Below are 7,534 nucleotides of genomic sequence, written 5' to 3' on the forward strand. Positions count from 1 at the left end.
GAATGAATCAACAGTACGCTACATGAAGAAGGATGAAAAGAATGTGTAAGAGCCATATATGTTTTTATTTTTATATATTCCATTACATATATAGAGAGAAAGTTGTGTGTGTGTATACATATTAAAAATTATTATTTTATTATTATTAGCCATTTTAAAATGCCAAAATTAGGCATTTTGTTTTTTATATGTCTGTCTCTCAAAATACTGCTAAAAAATATATTGTTAGGTGAGAATACATTTTATTATTACAGCTCACCTAACAAACTTCATAGCCTAGCCTAGCATACCTTAAACATGCTTGGAACACTTGCATTAGCCTACAGTTGGACAAAACTCGGGGTAAGTTGTCATTTTTTTGTAGGTTAGTTTGGTTTTTAAATTGGACCCCTCATGGTCTGGGTGAAGTTATGCTGGTCTTCGCCATCTGTGCACCCGGTTCGATTACTGACCTTCCCACATGTTCTCCCAAGGAACCTGGCAGATGTGGACAAGGACGGCCAGCTGACAGGGGAGGAGTTCATCCTGGCTATGCACCTGGTGGACATGGCGAAGGCCGGACAGCCGCTGCCCCTCACGCTTCCCGGGGACCTGGTGCCCCCCTCCGTCAGGTAGACAGCCGCCGCCGGTGGCCAATCGGTGAACCCGGCAGAGCAGTAAATAGAGCTCTGGAAAAAAATTGAGACCACTCTATACTGGAAAAAAAATCTGCTTGTTTAAAGCTGGTTTTGCTGGCAGAAAGGTACGCTGAGCGTCAGGTTGCTTCCAGGTTCTAAGTACGCAAGTGTACAAGAATATGGTGAAACGGGAGACACTGAGAAAGGCCAGAAAGCAGCCAGGTAAAGGGTGGAAACGACTTCCCAATGCTTGAGATGCCCGTTCACTTATCCGACAGTGCCTCATGAATCATGACCTCAAGTGACCTGTACTTGGTGGAAACGTTAAGTGCAGGTGTGAGGTGCACTGCTAGGACAGTTCATAACAGGCTCATAGAAGCAGGGCTGAAGTCCCATAAAGCAAGGAAGAAGCCCTTCATTAATGAGAAGCAGGAAAGAACCAGGCTGCAGTTTGCAAAAGAAAAAAAAACATTATTCACAGATCCATACCCATAAAGGAGAACTGAGTGAAACAAAAATTGGTGCTATGGTCTCTAACTTTTTTCCATAGTTATATGTAATGAATGGGGAAAGGCGGGGGGGTTGAATATGCTGTGTCAGGCTGGACATTGACCCATCTGGAATCACAGAAAGGGAGAGTGTCCCCATACACTGAGATACTTCGACTGAGCCCAGCTAAGGGACTCCTGATGAGTGAGCACGGGAAGCTGTATGGTGGTTGTTCCTGTGTAGCCTGACTCAGAGTCTCAGGTTCTAGCACCTTCTACCTACACGGAGGCATGTTGTATTTTGCAGAACGGGGAAGCAGGGGGAATTGCTTCCTTTGAATCGCACCATCGTCCCTGAAGAAATTCAAGTTGAACCACCCCAGAAGACAAAGAGTAATGGTAGCATTAGTAGAACGGACAGACGGATTTACACACACACACACACACACACACACACAAAGACAGGCACCTTCAGCTAGTGAATGTTTTTGGTGACACAAGTGTGTATTAGTGATGTGCCGTTCTTAGTATCTTTACAAAGAATCACCTGATTCACATTGAATTGCAGGAGGTCAAAGGTCACTGCCCCTATTGCCATGGTTACCACGTGTGCGTGTGCATGGCCCTCCTTGCAGTTTCGTTCGAGGACAAGCTAAAGGAGAACTTCCAGCGGGGAAACGCTGAGCTGGAGAGGCGGCGGCAGGTCTTACAGGAGCAGGAGCGGCGCGAGCAAGAGAGGCGGGCCCAGAAGGCCCGGGAGGAGCAGGAGCGGCGTGAGCAGGAGGCGCGGGAGCAGGAGAGGAGGCGGCAACAGGAGCAGGAGCGGCGGCTGGAGAGGCAACGCGAGCTGGAATGGCAGAAGGAGGAAGAGCGCTTAAAGGAGCTGGAACGCAAGGAGGTCAGTCTTTCTAGTATGGAATGCTAGCATTGTACTTGGGGTTAGGCAGTCGCTCTTTGGTCATTGGTCCAGTCCCAGCCAATCACATTTGGGTTTAGCAAATTAATGTTGTTGGCGATTCACCAGCACTGTTGCCTCATACCTTTCAGAGCTGGGGGTTGGAATCCCACCTCCACTCTTTGAGAGTTTCCATGTTCTCCCAGTGTTGTGTGGCCTTCCTCCAAAAACATGCCCTTAGGTGGTCTGGTGCCTTTAAATTCTCTGCAGTGCGAGGTTCTAGTGTAAGTGCATGTTTTGTGCCCTGCGATGGGCTGACATCCCGTCCAGGGTGTACCCCCCCAGCCTGGTGCCCTGTGCTGTCCTGGATAGACTCCAGGCCCCCCTGTGATAATTGGCTGGAAGTTAATAAAACTTCATTATTGTAACCCTGTGTTGGGCAAATACAGCATTATAACTAATTAAACTAGTTTACTGGTGAAACTCCGTTTATGTACATCTCTGAATGGCTGGGAAGGTTTGACAGCATGTATTTGGTTATTGGTTTAGCTTGTGTGTGAACGTGTGCGACCTGTGATTAGCGCGTGTGTGTGTGTGTGTGTGTGTGTGTGTGTGTGTGTTTGGTCGTGATCATGTGTGTGTCCCTGCAGGCTGCTAAGCAGGAGCTGGAGCGTCAGAGGAAGATGGAGTGGGAGTGGAGGAGGCGACAGGAGCTGCTGAATCAGAGGAACCAAGAACAAGAGGACATCATCAAGCTTAAGGCCAAGAAGAGGAGCTTGGAGCTGGAGCTGGAGGCTGTGGTGAGGACCAGGCCGTCCTGCACCTGTTTGCCCCGACCGACTGCATTCCCCTTCAGGAACGAGGAACAGCCAGCTGTTGAAATCGCACTATCAGAGACGCACGTTTTCCTTTCAGATGTCAATGGTACACATGCTTGTGTCCACAGCGACAATATTCCCGCCCTCAGGACTCATAAGACCACTGTTTAATTTCAGAGAGACAAGCACAAGCAGATCTCTGACCGACTCAGGGACGTCCAGAGCAAGAGGAGCATCCAGAAGGGAGAGCTGGAACTGATCAGTCAGAAGCAGGACAGCTGCCTGCTGGAGGTCAACGCCCTGCAGCGGCAGCTTGAGGTCTGCGGCCTTCCTCCGCTGCCGTCCAAGATCCCAGCAGCTATGGGACGAGCACCAGCTGCAACACTGATAAATAGATTCAACACGGTTCTTTTTCCATGTGATCTGGCGTTATGTCTGCTGTGCGTTATACAACAGCTGTGCCACTCCTGTCTGATTAGCAGTCTTCAGATTTTGGCAACCAAGGGAGAGACTGTTCTTCACACCTTTCCTGGAGAATGTGCAGTTTTTTTGGGGGGGAATTTACTATAAAAGCAATAGATAGATAGGGTGAAGTTTCCAGGGAGGGTTTATTTCAGGATTCTCCAGCTTTCTGAGGGAGTTTGGCCTGTTTTTGTGCAGGAGGGGCAGAGGAAACATTCTCAGCTGATTGTGGAGCAGCAGAGATGCAAGGAGATCCTATGCAACATGGGGCTGAACAGTAGGTCTGGTGAGTCTGATCTCCCTGCTTCTCCCTGCGTTACCTGGCGCCCCACCCCCCTGCAGTCATTCTTGAAGTACTTAAATGTCATGGTGGCACATGGGTGGTACATGCTTCTTGTGCTTCTAAAATGTAGGTGTACACTACCAGACAAAAGTTTGGATGCACCCACTTGTAATACATCTATCTGTATTTTAGCTACATTATTCACCTTAGAGTAAAAGGCTTGGAGGCAGTCGACAGTTTTGCTTCGATGACAGCAATGCAGAATCTTGGCGTTCTTTCAGCCAGCTTTCAGATGTAACCCCCCCTGGAAGGCTTTTCCAGCAGTACAGGAGTTTCCAGAAGTTCTGGGCACAAGTCGGCTACCAACTCATCTCGGCTCTGTAGGGTTTGGGTGGAGTGGGGGATTGTGGGGGCCAGGTTATCTGTCACAGCCCTCCCTCTCACATGTCAACAAGAAAATACTTACCATATAACCTCGAGGTGCACTTAGGGTTGTTAATGTAAGGGCCCCCTGCTGATACAGCGCGTTGCTGCACCCTCCACACGAACCACCTCAGTGATGAGAACCTGAGTGTAGTCGTGCAGCGGGTGACACCTCAGCATCACACTAGTCCGAATGGAATGGAACAGTGTACATTTTTTTCCGGTGGCTGGAGTGCCAACCCTGCCACCAACCCCCTTGCAGTTTTCCCTGCAAGTTGGAGGACTTCCTTGCAGGGCTTAGATGTAGATTGTCAGTCCCAGGATGAAGCAATTGCAGGTGAAGGGTCTTGCTTAGAGGTAGTGTTTCTGTATACAGGTCCGACACTTTCCTCCGTAAAGAGGGGCGTGACTGAGAAGGACATCGTCTGTCGGAAACTCAAGGAGCAGCTGGATGTGCTGGAGAAGAATACCGTGGCAAAACTGTCGGAGATGGACCAGTACAACGTGGACATCAAGGTGAGGAGGCATTACTGGTGGTAGAAAGGCATCAATGTTGTGGCTTGCCTCTAGTTTTGCGGTACAGGGGCCAGTAGCATTTGTAAATAGAATAAAGTGGAGAAGTGAAGCCTCAAAATTGGCAGGAGGTGGGACTTATCGATTGCCCAGTTTACTAAACTAACTAGTGATGGACAAAAATGATGCCCCATGAGCCATTTGCTGTATTTGCTGATTTGATTGCATTCAATTCATAATTGGGCTCAAAGCGCTGCCCCACAGCGCTGCCCCAAAGCGCTGCCCCAAAGCGCTGCCCCACAGCGCTGCCCCACAGCGCTGCCCCACAGCGCTGCCCCACAGCGCTGCCCCAAAGCATGCCAAGAGCACCATCTAGTGGGCTCAAAAAATACAACAAATGGTTCTTGAGGCAAAAACTCAAGAACATTAAATGTTTTGATTTAATAAATATTTAAAATTAATAAATATTTCAAAAATACTTCAATATTTAAAATGGTTCATGATTTTCAGGAGCGGTACAGTGGTTAGCATTTCTTTGGGTCCCAGGTTCGAGTCTCCGCATGGGTCACATGTGTGCGGAGTTTGCATGTTCTCCCCATGTCGTCGTGAGGTTTCCTCTGGGTACTTTGGTTTCCCCCCACATTCCAAAGACATGCTGAGGCTAATTGGACTTGCTAAATTGCCCGTAGGAGAGCATGTGCGAGTGAATGGTGTGTGAGTGTGCCCTGCGATGGGCTGGCCCCCCATCCTGGGTTGATTGATGGATGATTTTCAGGTCACACTGCCCCCTCAGAGCCCACCAATCAGTGACTGTCTCATAGTGTGATGTAATACACAATGTCCGCACCAGCCACTTTTCAGTGAGCAGTAAAAACACACCAGCTTGTCTCAGCGGACAGCGGCTCTTATCAGATAAGGGGAAAAGGACGAGATATCAAAAGTAAAAATAAATATATCACATTTGGTTAACATCAAATGAAAACAGCCCTGCAATAATATATTGGATTCTAGGATATCACCTATCAAAAGGGTGAATCTATTCTAGCAGACCATAAAAATCCAATTATGAACAGTGAAAATGGGCATAATAGGTCCCTATAAACGACAGGTTTCTGTCCATGGTGCTGAAAACCAGGATTGGCAGAATTCACATTACAGCGATTCCCCACTATATCGCGGATTTTCCTCCGACGCCTCACAATTCTCTGCGTATCCCGTACATTGTTTGTGGTCCGATTGTTTTCGTTTTGTTCTAAGCCCTACGATGGAAGACGTTGACCATTCAGGAGAAGGTAAAACTTCTGGATGTGCTTCGGGAAGGAAAGCGTTATGCGGACGGCGTTCGCCATTATGGTTTGAATGAATCAACAGTACGCTACATGAAGAAGGATGAAAAGAATGTGTAAGAGCCATATATGTTTTTATTTTTATATATTCCATTACATATATAGAGAGAAAGTTGTGTGTGTGTATACATATTAAAAATTATTATTTTATTATTATTATTATTATTATTATTATTATTATGTTACTCATATCCTTAGCCCGACATTTAACATAGCCCGATATATGTGTTTTAATGAGTTTACATATGTTTAAAGCATGTGGGAGGGGTATTTTAAGGCTTAAACTTAAAAAAAAAATTATATGATCCTTCTGTATCGTGGATTTTCACCTATCGCTGATGGGTCTGGAACGCATCTACTGCGATAGGCGGAGGATCAAATTTACCTTCATGTGGAGTCTTGGCTTTTCACAATGTTTCATTCCTGCTTATAGCTAAGGTTTTTTTTAGCCGTCGTCACTCTAAGGTTGCCCATTAATGGTTTGGAATTGGGAATGTAAAGCTGTTTTGTTAGCATGTCTGCCTTACAATTCCTTTACTGTAAGTCAAGGCCTGCTGGAACTCAATACTGCTTCATGGCGCTTGTATTTACTCTTTATTTTTTATTACATTATGTTTGAGACTAACCCCTTTATCTACCTCTCCATTCCTCCTGTTGAGCTCCATACAGAACTAGTGGAGAAAAGGGGTGCTTGGAGGGGAGACGATATCTCTGGATGCCCACTTAAGAAATATCTGCGTTACCTTCCAATACACCTTCCAAACTTAAGTGGATTGAACATGGGTGCTGTTGAATTAATAAAAAAAATGCACTGTATTAAAATTATTTTGTTTATATAACATAAAATTGAACTATAACCATGAAATTTAAATCTGTTGAGTTTATATATTGACAAAATAATAATTCAGAATTTTTAACCCTCATTGAACAAAATTAAACCTAATATGGACAAATGGAAAGCATTGAAATTATCCTTATGGGGGGAAGGTTAATGTTACTAAAATGGTTGTGGTGCCTCAAGTTAATTATCTCTCTATGATGCTTCCATTTAATATTCCGGAAAGGATATTTGAACAGTACGAGAGTATAGTAAAAGATTTTTGTTGGGAAAGAATAAACCTAGGATTAAAATTACTTCGCCCAGAGACAAGGGAGGTCTAGGATTGCCAGATGTTAGATTATATAGCATGTCATTTGAAATAGCCAAACTCTACTATCACTGGAAGAATGTGAATTCTGATGTGGACTGGATAGCTATCGAGAGCAATTTGGCTTCACTATTTCAACCTCTGCACATTCTGTCACAATGGGGGGACAATATAAGAAACACAAACCCGATAATATCTTTTTCGAGAAATATATGGATCAAAATACATAAGAAGCTTAAAGTATCACATGACATGCAGCCATATTCCTCAATTTGGCACAATCCTCAAATACAAATAGTAAAAAGTATGGAAACAATGGCAACCCAAAGGGGTGAAAACTCTCTGGGATTTATTCGTAAATGGGATGTTTATGTCATAATCAGACTTAAAGAGTAAGTATGATGTAGGAGGAGGAGGGAGTTTTTGGAAGTTTTTGCAACTGAGGCATTGAGTCACAAGTGTTAAAATGCAGAAGATGAATGGTCAAGAATACTTTCTAGAGTGGGGAAATATTTTAGGGAAGTAAAAGCTAAATTTATTC

The sequence above is a fragment of the Brienomyrus brachyistius genome, unplaced genomic scaffold (assembly GCF_023856365.1).
Source record: "Brienomyrus brachyistius isolate T26 unplaced genomic scaffold, BBRACH_0.4 scaffold603, whole genome shotgun sequence".
Lineage (NCBI taxonomy): Eukaryota > Metazoa > Chordata > Actinopteri > Osteoglossiformes > Mormyridae > Brienomyrus > Brienomyrus brachyistius.